The sequence below is a fragment of the Tenebrio molitor genome, chromosome X (genome assembly GCF_963966145.1).
Source record: "Tenebrio molitor chromosome X, icTenMoli1.1, whole genome shotgun sequence".
NCBI classification, from domain to species: domain Eukaryota; kingdom Metazoa; phylum Arthropoda; class Insecta; order Coleoptera; family Tenebrionidae; genus Tenebrio; species Tenebrio molitor.
The window spans coordinates 2,182,236-2,199,138 of NC_091055.1; the positions used below are offsets into that span (position 1 = coordinate 2,182,236).

General features: G+C 38.5%; 1 protein-coding gene across 1 annotated transcript in view; it reads right to left on the bottom strand.

Annotated features, from left to right (window-relative positions):
- The window catches only part of LOC138139993 (insulin-like growth factor-binding protein complex acid labile subunit), a 121,903-nt gene extending 116,667 nt beyond the window's left edge, over window positions 1-5,236 (bottom strand). The window contains exon 1 of the mRNA XM_069060638.1: window positions 5,025-5,236. The gene's annotated coding sequence lies outside the window, so the exon portion shown is untranslated. The remainder of the gene's footprint in view (window positions 1-5,024) is intronic.
- Between the last annotated feature and the right edge of the window lie 11,667 nt (window positions 5,237-16,903).

A 16,903-nucleotide genomic window follows, 5' to 3' on the forward strand; every position in this document is an offset into this window, starting at 1 on the left:
GACAGATGACAGTAATGATATCAGTCCGAGCGGCTGACCCCCGCTTCTAACCTTAAAATGACACGCTTTTGCTAAAAATTTGTTTATTGTTAAATTCCACGGAAAATACAAATTAATTGTTATAGCATATTTTCAGACTGGACAACGTGGTTGGCAACCATAACTAAACAAAACACTAGATGCGGGTATTTAGCCAGGGTTGCCACACTAAAATCAGCTTTCCATAGCCGCCTAAGATGCACATTTATAATGAATTAAGTAGATATGTATTTACACAGTTTTAAATACAATTTGAAATTTTATAAGCAGATTGGTGGGCATAATTACGGAACAAACGACGCCTCATACCCTTGTGTCGCCAGATAGACTATAGAATAATGCAATTGGAGATTTTCCCTTCATTTTTCAAAGCTAATCTTTTATTACATACACTTTTTCTTTGTGCAATATATCCTCCATGGTCTACGTGTTCACCCTTACAGAAGTCTCTGCAATACTGCCAAATCGTTTTTAGGCGAATCAAATGTGAAGATAGCAATGAAAACGGTTTGAAAGAAACGTTTTGAAAACGGTCCGGTTTTTGTTGAGTTAAGGTGTTAAAATGAAGCGTTACTTATATTCAAATTTCTTCTTAATCGTCTAACGACAATGTTTAAACTGACCTGACATACTATAGTGTGAATATTTATGAAATTGTTACAGTATCTACTTCGAATAAATGAATAATTAAGTTAATTCTTTACCTGTCATATAAAGAGAAATCAAATTATAAAGTCGTAAATTTATGGGTCATCGGTTTGAATTCAATTTGACAGAACTAGTGAGTTTTAAGAAAATTATACACTTTCAGCAAAAACGACTAAAGTATCCATTACGACATTAAAAAAAAACTTGTACCCATTTAAAATTTATCTAATGCTACATGTGATGAGACGCCACACATGTTACTAACGCTATTTATATCTAGCCGATTTAGAAGTAATTACCCACACTTACAGTAATATTCAAACAAACTGACAAAAATATAATATGTAATTTTTCACTTGTATTTTTGAGTTTGAAATTTTGGACTTTACAAAAGAAAACGAAAACGAGTTGAACTAAAAAACATACAAATGTCGTAACATCTGACAAGTTTTGAAGATTTTCTGCAACGTTGATAATATAGTTTTCTTCAAAAATACCAATAAAAAATTCTTCGATACGTTTGTTGAAAACTTTCACTTTTTTAATTTTCTTGATGATTGCTTTCTTGGTGAGCTATCTAAATGTTACAGTGTACAGTTTGACTTTACAAGTCAAACGCTGTCAAGTCAACTGCAGGGCTACCGCAAGGTTCCAATCTGGGGATATGTTAACCAAGAGCTACTCGCTTCATGTAGAATTCGGAACAATATCTAAAAAATTCTATGTCAAAAAATAAAATGACATTTATTTTTTGAGCTACAATTTTTTTTAATTGCTTTTAGTCTTCTACGGTGTCAAACAACCTCGTAGGTAAAATTGCGGCACATTTTAAAAATACACCCTGTATATCATGTTTTATAAAATGTACGCCAATGCGAAGTAACCTATAGGAAATAGGCTTTAAAACAAGAAAACTGCATTGGTGTACGTTTTATAAAATATGATATACAGGGTGTATTTTTAAAATGTGCCGAAATTTTACCTACGAGGTTGTTTGACAACGTAGAAGACTAAAAGCAATTTAAAAAAAATTGTAGCTCAAAAAATAAATGTCATTTTATACATAGAATTTTTTAGATATTTTTTCCGAGTTCTACATGAAGCCTAGTAGCTCGTGGTTTTTTTTGGCTCTACGTTGTCGCGCTTTTTTTTCGAGTCTCGCAAACAACCACTCCGGGACTCCATAAAAAAATGTTTAGGGGGGGTAGGTCTCGGTTGTGGCATTGTGGCGATCGCGTCGGTTTTCGGTATTTTTTGGTGTCGAATTAATATCGATTGCGTAAGGAGGAGGTGATGGTTAGCGCTTCCATAGTTAATGTGCGGCGGAGGATGCGTATTCGTGCAAGAATAAAGACTTGCGGTTGCGAATGGGGGTCCCGCGGGGTTTTCGGACGGGTTGGCGGCGTTTTTGCTGTCGGTTCATTTATCGAATTAAAGAGGCGCCGCCAGTGTCCAAACGGGGGAGAGACATCGTGGGGGATTAAACGAGCCGGGGCCCAACACCGGCCACCTGCGGCCACGGCGGTTTTATAGCCTCACGCGCGCCACACCTGATGACTCGACCATAGAGGTAGACAACTAAACTAGTTCCAGATGAGTTCTAAAGTCAGCGCCTGCGTGTGTCGTCATCTATATTGACATCCCGAGAGTATTGCGGTTGAAGAGAAGAGAAACGCTTCCCGAAGTGGTACAGTTAATCAATTTGTAAGCCGCATTTCCGACACTAGCCCATGCCAACAGGACACGCCGCACGTGTGCATTAATTACCGGACCGTTCGACGTTATCCTGCAGGACTACGAGTACCTCCTTCGCCCCGCGATCGCTTCCAGATCGAATAGTTCGCTGTAATTAAAACACTCTAATTGTCCTCGACGAACGCCTTGTATAAATAGTTAGCGTTCTTCTCTTGCCCTCTTTAATTAAACGGCAAAATTAACTTTTTTCCCTTTCCAAAAATCAAGAATTTTAATCAAACTCATTTCCATAACACTTTTACCCCCAGCTCGATGCACGGCCATCTAGTACTATTTCGTGCATGTCCAAACCTTTTCTAAAACACGAACTCGCATCACAAAAAAAAAAAATACATATTTCTACGACCCAGTATCTCGTCTCTATTACACATTCCTTAAGAATCAGGAAACGGTGTTGTATGTCAACAGCACACCCTTTCATCGCGCTATTATATATAAATTTCTATCAAAGGCAATTGAGATTAAAGTAAGAAGCCTTGATCGTGCAAACAGGAAACGCGGCATCAAAAGATTTTTTTAGTGCCTCTATGACTACACTAGTGGTGATAATGCTCCCCGCTTCTTTGACACGATAGCCAAATTTTGATATAACGAATCTAACCTACGCGACGTGTAATAAATAAAAAGTTCGAACGTTTTTCATTACCAGTCCCAAAAGGAAATGATGTGGTGATTAACCCATTGTTTTACGCACCATCACGACCTTTAAATTAATTTACTATTCAGTATAATTCCTAACCCTCGACACACATTGTGGCAACGTCACTTCCTCGATATTTCACCGAACTCGAGGTGCACGATTAATTCTTGACTTCATTCAAAATTCCGACGCAAAAATATCCAGGCCAAGAAACACTCAAACCGATTTACAAATGTCAGAATCAGGTAATATTTGTGAAACAGAGCATTCACCGAAACGTACGATTTCTGAATCGAATAATTCCGTCGATTCTTGTTTCGTCTCTTTATTTTGCCATAAGGAAACTTTCTGTATTAGATTAAAGTGAAAAGGGAGTATAATATGTCACACAGAAACGCCACTCGGTCCTCTACAAATGTAATTCCACCACGATTAACATATTCATTTCGTGACTATTCTAATTTATATATTGAAATTTTGACGGGATCACCATACACGTAATGCTGCAAGTCTACAATGTCTCATCCGTTAAAGCTCCGACTCCATTATTATTCAAGATACTGAGCTCGAATAAAAAATAAATTTAATCATCGATGCCGAAGTAGGGAATTATGGTGTAAAGATTTCCTCCGACTCCGCTATTTTTTCAAGCAGATTTAAAAAATCCCTCGACCGCCAAAATGCACCAGAAGGACGGTTTCAAATGAAAAAAATTGCGGTGTCAAATTCTTTTTGTTCTTGCGCGGCGGAGGGGCCGCACAAAGAAATCACTTAGTGTCGTCGGTAACGGGCGAGTTTGTAATTTGGGGGTTCATGGGGGCGGTTGTGCAGTTATTCTTAATATTCGGGTCGTAATCCTTCGTAGCGTCAGTCGGCGGGCGTTAAAAAGTCCTTTCGGGGCGAATTGATCTCGCGCGAGCGGCAATAAAGACTGTCAATATTCGGTGGACTATCGGCGCTTGTTACAGATTCGGCCGTCGGAACGTCAGGACTATGTGCACGAGCCGATAAAGTAATATTAATGAGTTGGGGCCCCCTCGCGGTTCTATCCGACTGGCAAAGTCCGGAACGTCGCTTTAACCAGGATTTGCAACGATACAATTTCGCACTTGGCAACATCTGGTGCTTGCATTTTAAAAAGCGAAGGGTTAATCAACGAACCCGCCCGATAGAATTGGCGTTTTTCTTTTACATGTCCCGGAAATGCGAACCCCAGCTAATTTCGTCGCGTTCGTTTCATTTTGTTTGTTTTAAAATTTACACAGCCGGATTTTTTTAATATTCGATTACACATAAAAATTCGGATGGAATTAGGTGTAAATACGGCGGAAAATGGTTCGGGTGGTCCTCTTGTTTTAATCAAGTGCAATCCTCACAGCAATCTGCTCAATTACTGTTTTAACCCTCACGGGGCCAACTGAGCCGGTCGGTAAAACCATCAGCCCTTATTTTTCGAAAAACAACGATAACCCGGCGACGTGCTCGCGCCCTATTCTTCGCTTTTGTAGCACATGTTGGACGACACAAAGAGATATTTGTACTTTTAAAAGAAGCGAACACGATCGTATCAAAACATCAGTTCTCTGTCGAGAAAAAACTCTTTAAAATGGTAAAAGATGTGGCGTGAAGGAAGTACGCGTTTCGATTTGGATGATTAATACGTATGTTGGTTGTCATGTGGGTTTGTGAGTTTTTGAGTTGAAGGATTCGTGAGCGAGAGGTCATTCTGTTTAATTAGGTATTGGAAAGGCGGAGGTGATTTGTTGGGCGTGCGACAAATGTGTATTAGTCGCTTATTTTTAGAGTCATCTCCGTGGTTGTCACGATGAGGAACGCGCGTTTATAAATACGGACGTTCGTCTGGAAGCGTGCAGGGTCGGAAGGCCGTTCGCCCCGAAGAGCGTCGGTGCGAAGAGCCCTCCTTGCGTGAATTCGTACTTACCGATCGGCGTGGAAGCCGGTGTCAGGTGTTCGGAGTGTCGGCGCGCTCCTGGTCGCGGACTTGTCGTCTGAACAACGCGATATCGGAGACTGGCGGCCCAAGCGGCAGCGACTGGTGAGTTTGGGCGCCCCCCGGCGTCGGCGGCGGTCGGCGTTCGTCGGCGTCCCGCGCACTGGTGTAGCGCCGCCCGGCGCCTATTTGTGCACCCCGAAAAAAGGCGACAAACTCGCGTGCGTCTCGTTAAGGTCTCATTAACCTGGGATCCGCGGCCTCGACGGCCCCGCCGCCCACCGCCCGGCCTCCTCGTTCCGGCGATCGTCTTCGCGATAAATTGTTCGGGTTGGTGGTGTCTCCCAGGCGCAATAAAAATCTAAACAAAGCTCCTTCGCGCCGAGAGATAAAAACGGCGCCGCATTACGCGCAGTAAATATTAAAAACAAGAATTTGTTCGCAGACTTATCGCGGCGCGATTCGCGCTTTTATGGGGCCGTTCGCCGCACAGACGGATCATTGTGGAGGCGAAGCTTTTAACGTGGAAGACGTAAAGCTAACGGCCAGGTAGGAGCATCTGGAGATGAGGAGATATGATGGCCGCCGCCGGATGTGACGCGTTCAGACTTTGTGACACCCGTGACAATGCCGAAGGACGAGACCGGAGAACCGAAGGACCGGCCCCGACTCTTGACCCGACCACTTCCGCTTATTCATGACCATTATTTAACGCCCACCTGCTGTTCCAGACGATGCAAAACTCGCTACCACCCCAGAAAAACATTTTTTCATGCACGACAATATTTTACCCTCCATTTCTGATACGTTCCCAACAAATATTCCAAATAGCTTCCGGGACTCGACTCCTGATTTAATTAACCCTCGCTACCTTACGTGACCAATATGGTACATCAAAGTTACCAGTGCGGCCAAATTCAAACAAGTGTCAATTAACGTCGCCGTTTTGATGATTGTCGATGTTCAAATACTGGGTTTGTTTACAATTTCGAAATTGAAGGGTAAAAGCGGTAATTCGTGTGGTTTCTCCAATTACCGAGTTGATCGATCAGTCAAGTGTTTTCCGCTTTGCCAAAATGTCTCCTCGCCTTTAATAATATTTTTAGAATTTGCGTCTGTAATAGGTCTATTATTGTATTCAATTTGGAGTGGTTTATGGCTATCTATTAAAGCACTTGTAGTTTAATAGATCTCTACGAAAATTTTTATCAATATTTCAGTGTATTATTGTCATTTACACCAAAAAACTTCCAATATTAATGTTCAAACTCTCCATTACCTTGAATGACCAATTAATACAAAATTCACTAGAATTTGGATATTTTAATTTTTTTTTATTTAAAAATTGAAACAAGGCTGCAAATTCAGTAAAATAACATAAAAACTCGTTTTATGAGAGCATTGGCGCACTCGTCCCATAGAAAACTTCCCTACGGCTCGTTTTCTACACCTGGGACTCGTGCGCCAAATCAACCCTTATAAAACTTGTTCTTTAATATATGTACTATTTTAGAATTTGCGTATTGGTGACATCCTCTGTTACTTCGACTCTATTCACTCTTCTCTCGTCTCGGGGGTTCCGCAAGGGCACACCGTGCTCCGGCACTTCTTTGATGTTACTGAAGTTTTCAAAAGTATTTTGAAAGATATTCCAGCATTAAAAACTATTTCAGGTTCAGGTGACGCCGATCCACTGCAGAATTACTCAAACTTTACAAAATAGTGTTGAAATAAAAATGTAAGATCCTACAATTTTCAAGAAAATTCAAATCACTATAAATATTTAATTGTAAATGCGAAATTATAGTGATTATGATGATCGATTACGTGACTTGGCAGTGACTTTTCATCAGCACTTGTTTATAATTAAGTCTGGTGAATTTTCAAGTTTAACAAGTCCAAACTATTTTATTTACATTATGCTTGTGTTGCCAGAGATTTTATCTATATTTTACATAGATACGCTAGCTTACGCGATGAGGGACTCTCCCTTTCCCTACCTACCTACAATGATACGCTCTACAGCTGTAATTCTCATATTTCAATAATGTTCAGATTAGTATAAAGATACAATAGTATTGATCATGTTAATGTTAATTTTCACTGTTTTAAACACGCACCCTAATCGCTACTAGGTATAACAGGATGTTAATATAGTATATTGTTATACGCGTTGCACAAGACAGTCTATTGTCGAATGAGAGGGTTTAGGGCACGACGAGCTTAGCGCTCCAACTAATCAGTCCCTCGGCTGCGGCTCGTGCCTGAAATTAGTTGTCATGCCCGAAAATTCACCTCCCATACTCTAATGTAAATAACTATTTATTATCTGTAATAATGACAACTTCATTTGCGCTTTTTGAAATTCAATCGAAGCAAAATGCGTTTGGACTTCCATTCCGACTATCCTTAACATTAAATATGATAAATTACGTAGGAATTTTTATTTGCTTTTTCCGAAATAAATGGATCTGTGCTTTATGTCTCGTAATGGTCCTTTGCAAACCCCAAACTAGAGGTCTTGGATTTTCTCATGGGCTATGAGTCATATCTGCGGAAACGACGAATATCGGTCTCAAGTAGGCGCTACAAACCGACCGGAAAACATTCGTTACGTTAGTTTCGTCTCTCTCTCGTCTATTTGTATGTATTCGAATTTGGAATTAGTCGACGGTTTAAGTTTTCCTTTACAGATTTTTTTTCACTGGTTTATCGCTCCGCTTTCGCGCAGATATTTCCAAGGTCACAGACCATGAGAGAATCCAACACGTCTACCAACGCCAATCACCAGTTGAGAATACTCAACCACGCCGAGAAAATCTTCTGAATTGGTGATTTCACATACAAGTAGTTGACCAAACGGACTGGCCTGCATGTTCGCCAGATCGCAATGCAATTGAACACGTCTAAAATGTTTCAGAGTGACTAATTGCAGCTAGACAAGTGCCGTCAAGAACAATGGGGAAACTATCCGATCTTCTGTGTGCTACCGAAGTTTAGGGATGCTAAAAGAGACCACGCTGACTGTCACAGTTCATTATTAAAAAAAATCAATGACAACATTTGGTCTAAATTCAAAATATGTAGTTATTTTTGTATCAGGGTCACAAAGTGCATCTTTTTCGTCCGAGTCTGAGTTTTCTAGTGCGTCCGAAAAAGTCCGTCCCAAAAAGTGCGTCCGAAAAAGAGTTACTTTTCGTCCGCTTGGAAGTACGTAAAGTTACGTTTTTCGTTAAGTAAATGATACGTGAAATCGAAATGTTTCCGCTGAGTGATTTTTGGGTATGGGGTGTAAATTTGGAATGTGCCGCGTACGATAAGAGCAGTTCGATGTTGTCGGAGTCCGCCCCTGGCGTTCTTCGTCGAAACGACGAACGTGCCTGGCGCCCCAGGTGGGCGACGCGGATGGCGTCCGTTTAACATGCAAACGAGCACATCGACTTCTTCTGCTGTCCGTGTTTATCAAGCCCATCGGGCCGCGAGATCCCCAAATACCTGACCGGGCAAGCGAAATTGGACGGAAACCAGAAACGGTCAGCGTCCATCGGCGCTGGGGACCTCGGTCGTTTGTCTAATATAATGATGGAGGTCCTTGTCGAGCATACCCAATGAAGGTCCCTACACACGAATACACATGTAGGTCCCTGGAATCTGCAACGGGCGTGTCGCTGTTCACCAGATTTCCTAGTCCGGTCTAATTATTGCCCCCACAGCACCGCCTTTAACGACTTACTGATTTTATGCAACATACAACTACCCCATAAAACATAAGATAAAGTACACGGAAACTTACAACCCCCATAAATTTAATGTCTATTACCACGCCCAGCATAAATAAAATTGTTTTATTTTCAACGACAATTTGCGCAAATTGCCACCGCGGAAAAAGTCTAATCCGTCGCGGTACGACGTATTAGCCCCATTCCTCACGTTTTCGGCATTCCGGACGCTATTTTCCAAACCATTCGCTCATTTGCGATTATTTACAGGTTCACCCAACACCAGATTTATTACTTATAGACTCGGAGGCTGCGAAATGTGATAAATATTGTACCCAGCTTTGTTAAAAATGTCTTTGCTCTCGGTACAAACGTGAGCTCGAAAATTGCTCTGATCAAAGGTTTCAAGTGAAATGAGTCAAGGAGAATGGCGACGAACTGCGCTGCATAATAAACAAGTCTTAATTCACTGCGACACTAATTAACTTGCACAACCTGCTTTATTTACACCGAAACAAAAATTGCACTGTTCCGTTGTGATGTTTGCACTCTATTGGTAAAAATTCCAACAATAATCAAAACAACAAGCGAATTCTTTCCTTTATGAATGAGTGAAAGAGATAAACACATTTTATTTGTTTCACTCTTCCTCAGACAGTTATCACTCTGCGAGTCATTTTTAAAAGAATATCCTGGCCTGAAGAAGCTATTAAATTTTTTGTCGCGTCAATCAGATCTGCTTGAAATAGTTAAATTGTCAGTCGACGCCTGAAGAAAATGAACTTGTGTATGTGGACAATTTGTGCTTTTGTTTTGGTGGCGGATGAAGGTGGAATATTTATGCAGAGGGAGTGTGAAAAAGTAATTATCTGTGCGAAGTCCCGAGGGGGTTGATTCGTAGCTAAATAGTGAAACGGAGAAAATTAAAGTTGTTAGAAACGTCGTGAAAACTCCTGTTTGTAGTTACATTTCAATTATGAAGAGAATTTTTTGTAAATCGTCTCGGGCTCCGCAAGCACAAACTGTTTAATCTGTCACAGTCAATTTGGTATTTTTAAGGGCAACAATGTTGTGTAAAATGAAGAATTGTCAACAATCGCCACAAACCAGAGAGCTCTCAGGCAAACATTTGCCAAATTACGGGAGGAGTTGTTTTTAATTATGCCCGGGGAGTTATTTATTTAGGGGAAAAAATGTTGCAAAGTGTGGATTTAACAAAAATACATCGTGTCGAGATTTGATGATGTTTGGCGATGGGTTTTAATTGAGCCGGTGCGAGAGCTTTCCGTCTCCGGTGAAAGCCAAATGCATTATTAAGTGTTAAATTTTATAAAGCCATAATTCATAGGGTGTTGTGTACGTGTATCTCATATATTTAGTCGGAGTATCGCACTTGTCTTCAAAGCAAACGATATACGTGAGAAATTACAGGCTGCCGTGAAACGAAGCAAACATTTTCCCCAAACAAGAACGGAAAAATATTCCGGAGTCACCTTGGGCGCTAATAATTTACTTGTCTCGCTAACACCAGACATTATTTACGACCAATAGATAGGGGTGATTTGTGGCTGATGGGTCTGACAACAAGGCGATATTTTTCGAGTTGATGGCCCATCCGTGCATTCGATGGTAATAAGGGCTAATTACCCCAGCGAGAGCTCGGTGCACCGATCGCCGCTAAATAAGACTAAAGGGTTAAATGGGATAGAATATTGCTTTTTTGAGACGTGCTGTTCACTCGATAAAGTTCATCGTCGATGCGCAGTAATTTTCATTAGCACCCTGATTGTTAATTCAAGCTACGTAAATTGTACCCCAAAATCAAGAAACTCGCCGTCTACATTTACATACAAAACTAATAGAAATGCGAATTAGCGAATTGTAAATCTCGAGAGACGCATACATTTGACAAATTTATTAATTAATATTCGATATTAACGTAATCCTCGTTGCTTTTTCTCCAATTATCATATTTTCCATTCAGGTTCGCCAAGGTTCGTGTTAATTAATCACCCGAAATTTATAATTTCATTTCAAAGTTGAAATTCAAAAAAACTTGATAGCCTGTCGGCGCCGTCATTTCAAACTCGGTGAATATTCAAACAATTTCATTTGAAAAATAAACCAACAACGCCGGATATTTTCACCGTGAACTGCAAAATAAAGGTGTGAATATCGGTTTGGATTAACTGTTTCGACGAGTCATTAATTAAATGACTCCCTTCAGGGACTCGTGTTTCTTTACTATTACACCTTTTATGACACGTAACTGCTTGCAACGCCGCCACATTATCCACCTTTCAGAAAAATTTTAAATTAAGAGCGACCGAACAACTTTTTGGGGACTGCTGGCAACATTTCCCACTTATTACCTCAACATTATTTTTATGTTGTCGAATTAAAAAAACAACAATTTTGACACGAAAAAAATATAAATTTCCTCTATAAGTACTGCATGTTTCGAAAAAATCAGTACAGTACAGGGTGATTCAAGTTTTATCGCCCGGGCGATTAACCCTATTAAAAAATGCATAAAAAAATACGAAACTTAAAAGTTACATTCCCTTCATATAAGGCTTCAAACGTGTGCAATCAATTTTCCCGTATCACTTCATTCAGAACCATAAAATAAAAAAAATAGATTTTGAGCAAAAAAAAATTTTTCCTTGCACGCTCATAATTCACAATTAATTCAAAGAATATCAAATTCGCATCAAAAGAAAAGGATCAGTTTTTGAATTATTGCAATTTTAACATTAACAGCGAAAAATTATCAAGATTTACAACTGCAGTGTCATAAATAAATACCTCATTGTTGGTAAACATCTGTTGAGAACTTTTCTAAAGGGTACCATAAATAACCCATGTCAGCCTCTTTTGTGGAAGTGACCGCCCAATTTAATAATAATAAATCATAGCTAAATTTTGCACTTTAATATCAAATTCCATTTATTCAAAAAACTAGTGATGCTTTCATGATTTCAATGACATCAAATTTTTCTTAAATGTTTGAAAGGACTCTCAGTGAAAAATTATGTAAATTAATGTAGCGGTTATTGAATTAAAACGAAATATTTACTCCTTTCATTAAAAAAATTTGAAAGTTTTACAAAATGTCTACAGCGATACACAATCAATCCTGATTGATGAGAATTTTAAATCGATTAGAAGTGGGTGTTTTCGCTCGGGCGGTAGAACTTGAATCACCTGTACAGTCGAGAGCGCCTGCGAAAAACAAAAGATTTGAACTTGGCTCATCCAAGATGAACTCTCATTCCAGGGTTTTAAAAGTTTCAAATCAAAGATGATTTTTGTTCGAGAAGGGTTCCTATATGAATGAGTCATGTTCCAAACAATGGTCCAATGGCACTGTAATTTGCAGATTCAAATTTACTTTGTAGTCTGTAGTTTGTGTGATAATGTAAATCTGCGTCACACTTTTGGCTCTTGGCTCTGAACTTTGCAAAACATACGGTATATTTAAAAATAGCACCGAGTTTACGACTTTTTCAAATAAATAAGAATTCCACCTTTTACACGTTGTAAATCCGTTAGCAGAACATCGCTAACTACAAGAATATAAAGTGATCAAAAAGAAAACAAATCAAGAGTGCTACTCATCTTTGGTTTTATTGAAACGTTTGTCTTACATTGTTCGTACGCAGAATTAGAGTTGTTTTATTAGTTGTCCGTTTCGAAAGTAAAATTCTAATAAAAATGCTTACTCTTCAATGGTAAAACCGATTTTACCACTTATTCTAGGATAATTATTGCTAACAATTACAGTAAACGTCTGTAAACTTTGCCGAAATCGAAAAGTTGTGATCTAGGTTAACACAGCACACCGTTGCTTTCAAATTGACGTTTCTTTGACATTTCAGCGAAAAATCTGCTTAGCAATGGTGTCGCGTTTGTCAATAAAGCTGGTAAATTACACATTCTTACGGATGTAAAATGTTGCTCTTGTTTATTTTATAAATTTTCTCCATTATCAGATAATAATAATAATAATGAGGTATGATTTATTATAAAGTGGCATTTCGACCACAAATAGAATTCCGCTACGACGTGACCGATAATTTGCAACGCTTGCTTTGATTTCTTTTTTTTTTTGATCATCTTGTCATAAAAGTTTTGATATTGTTTGCAATTTTCGAATTTTTTGCCTCACCTCACGTTCCACATTTTTCTAGCCACCGACGTTAAAACATATTCACACTATTTGACTTGTCTCTTCCTTAACAAGTCTCAATAAATGCTTCGACGGAATGGTGGGATTTATTTCACAGTAAGGGAAAAGGAACAGTATTTTACGGCATCGAATAAAGGAACGGTTTTTTTTTAATTTTTGCGATAAATTTTGCGCATTATCTGAGTCGCCAACAAGAAAATTGTAATTTATAAGAAGAATAAAAACAAGAGCGAAAGTGGTTATGTTCGAGTTAAACCATATTTAAAATGTCAATTACAGTATTTGAATTGACGATACCAATTTTGGAGTGACGAGCCCCAGTTTAAATTGACAACTGAAGGGTGAATGGCTTACGAAGCTGCGTACAGAAAACGTAATCTTTCAGAGAACCCCATTAAACTTTTAATTAAACTTACACGAAGCTCGATTATTCGTAAATAATAATGTATTTTTATGAAGTTGACAAAAACAAAAGTAATGCTTGAGTTCGCCAGAAAGTTGTGAAAATATGAATTTTTCCTTTCATTAAAGGAAAGTTTTCCGTCAGATTTCTTCAAGTCTGTCGGCCAGAGATGTGAACAACGGTTGCCATATTTTTTCCGAGGGTGACATTTGTCGGTCTGATAATGTGAGGGAGATTCGTTTGTGGTCAAGAAACGATGTTAAATGTATCGAGTTTACTACTACCGACTGATCAAAAAGAAAACAAATCAAGAGTGCTACCTCATCTTTTGTTTTATCCAAAAGTTTGTCTTAGAGTAACTCATACGGATATGTATACTTGCCGTGCAGTCGTTTTATTGGTTGCCTACTCGAAAAAAATAAAAATTAATTGAGTATTAATAATTAATGCTTTATTAGCAATAATAAAACCCATTTTACCACTTATTCTGGGATAATTGTTGCTTCCAATTACAGTAAACGTCTGTAAACTTCGCCGAAATCAAAAAGTTGTTTTTTAGCTTAATAACAGCGCATCGTTGACGTTTCTTTGACATTTCTGCGAAATATCTGTTCACCAATGGCGTCGCATTTGGCAATTAACCTGATAAACTATCCATTCTTATCAATGTTGCTCTTGTTTATTTTCAACGGCTAAAATTCATGAGGTATGATTTATTATAAAGTAGCGTTTGAGACCACAAATTGTCTACACTTATTTGCATAGAATTCAGCTACGACATGACCGATAATTTGCAACGCCTGCTCTGATTTGTTTTCTTTTTGACCACTTTGCACAGGTACCTCTTTAGGACAAAATGATAAAGTTAAAATATCAACACATTTTGAGATTTATACGTAATGAAGAGCGGGATTGGATGTTCGGGGTGATTAAAAATAAACTAATGGCTGGTTTAATTGGGTTATTATTTAAAGTGGATCTAAATAGCGGCGATGAATGCTGCAGAAATATATCAGTTCGGCTACCTTCCTTTCGAGTAAACGTCATCAAGGAACCTTAATTAGAGAGAAATTCCAACCAATAATTGCTCCGAATTGGTAAATTAATTACCGTAAATTGCGGCAATTTGTCAACGTAGTGAAAGGTGTAAGATAATTAAATGTTTAGGTAGTTGTCGAAACAAACTTGTAGCTGGATTATTTATCTCGGGTGAAATAATAAAAATAAAATTTATGGGAAGGCGAGCGTTGTAATAAAATTTCAATCTATTCTAGTGTAAAAAATTTGGTGTAAAGATATGGTATATTTAGCACAGTTGGCGCTATTCATCACTTGAAATTATAGCTCAGACACAAAGTGAATTGCGGTGGGTGAAATATTTTCCTAATTATAGCATTTTGATAGTTTTTGAAGTAACGCAATCAGCGAGCAAGTGCGGTCCTAAAATTCCAATTAAAATAATTTCATCCGGAGCCGGAATCCGAATTGTTCCGCAGAAGTGAAAGCAATTTCCGCACACCTTGGCATCTCGTCTGGTCGGGCATCCATCAAACTTTTGAAAAATACGCGTCAAAATTGGTTTCGCTGTTAGAAGAAAGAGTTATGGGCGTGTTTTGCATACTTTGTCGAATCGTTGACAGTCGTATCGTAAAACTACTTTAGATTCAGGAGGCACAAGTATGCGCTCTGCTTTACGATTATAAATTGGAGCTCGCATTTACCAATTTGCATCTAAGGTTGTAAAACAATAACTCATAGCTCGCCGAAAGTAACAATTCGAGGAACTCAAAGATGCTTCCATTTCAACTTTGCGAATTCGTTTTGCTAATCAACGAACAAGTCTGTCCATCCAGATCCCCTTGTGCAGATAGTGTCGCTTTCGTGCAATACGTACAATCACTCACGCGACCGGAAAATCTCATTATATTTAATTACATAATTGGGAAGAATCGACTCGTTCCGCGTTTCAAATCGAACGGTCTTTGTGAAGAATGCCTATCTTTAATTAAAACGGTCTGCACCTTCATCTCTGATTAATGAGTCCACCGAGAACGGAGAAATTACCCGCAGCAACATAAAAATTTCATAATTTACCAACGAAATACAATGATCGTGCAGTCCCGGCGCATCCGCCATTTTAATTCGAATAAAAAATTATTTCCAAACGAGCGGACATTGTTATTTATTTGGGATAAATTCCCGATATCGGTCGACGTCTAAAAAGAACAAGCTGGTGCTAAGCAACGGCTCTTTTTTCACTGAAGACGAAACGTGTGGAAATGTCACGTAGTAATGCGAGACGTGTCCTGCGTATGTCTGAAATGCCTTCGAATGGTGAAATAAAACAGGTTGATCATGTAATTACGACTTTATTTCGTCATTCGATAATTTTCTTTTCGGCTGTAAAAGAGTGTCACTATTTTACGACACCTTTATTGGGCCTGATTCGCACCAAATAAAATTTTTACTCGAGCACCCTGTGACAGCTTTCTGGCGGATACATTCGCTTATTAAGTTCCGCTCTTTTCGAATTTCGATGGCTCGAAATTAGGTTTGTAAACAACCTTCGTCGAATTGGTCTTCGACGAAACACACCAATTAACAAACACTCCAAACCATCATTGTTCATTGCGTATTAATTAATTCTGCTTCGGTTGAACTCAATCCAATCTTCAAGAAACAAACTCACTACTATGTGTGCCTGTTTAGGGCAAAATGATTTTTAGATCAAAAATTAAAATGTCAACATATTTTCAGCTGTTTTAGTTTCTTGCAATGAATTACCAGTTCTAGCTATTGAAGTTTCAAAGATTTTGACCAGTTTTTAAGGTATTTTAAGAAAAGTTAAAATTTTAAGGATAAATTTGTTGAGTATAATGAGTTTTCTAAAAGAATTGTTAAATCAGTTGAACATGTTTGAAATTCATTGTCCTACTGAAGGAACATTAGAACAAATTGGAGACTTGTTAAAATATTAACTAGATGAATAATAAAATAAGATATAATTATTTAAAAAGATTATTTATGCCATATTTCATAGATTTATCCACAATTGGGCTGGTGCTGCCATCTCTGAACGATTTTAATCTGGGTTATACCTACTTAATGCGCAAGCGCAGGAGCAGGAGATCCGTCATGGCCAGCTTCTGTATTCTCAAATTCTCATTCTCGAGTTGCTTGTGCGGTTTTTGTTAAAAGTTTTTATAACGAATAAAATGCAGCTATGAACGCCGGAACCACTTTCAATAGGTAGATAATAACCCAATTAAACCAGCCATTATTTTATTTTTAATCACCCCGAAGATCCAATCCCCCTCTTGATAAATCCAGAGATAAATTAATCTAATCTATCAATTATTGACGTATGCAACCATACATACACATCGAAGATTTACTGACTTCGTGTCTCGCAACTTGTTTGGATTTCGCATAACGTAATTAATACATTTTAACGCTACGCTTAACGGCTTAATTCCAGTTTATTAATTAAGCCGAGCAATCGGGCACTAATTCCCATCAAATCGCGTTTACCTGAGACGTACCAATAAAACTCGAC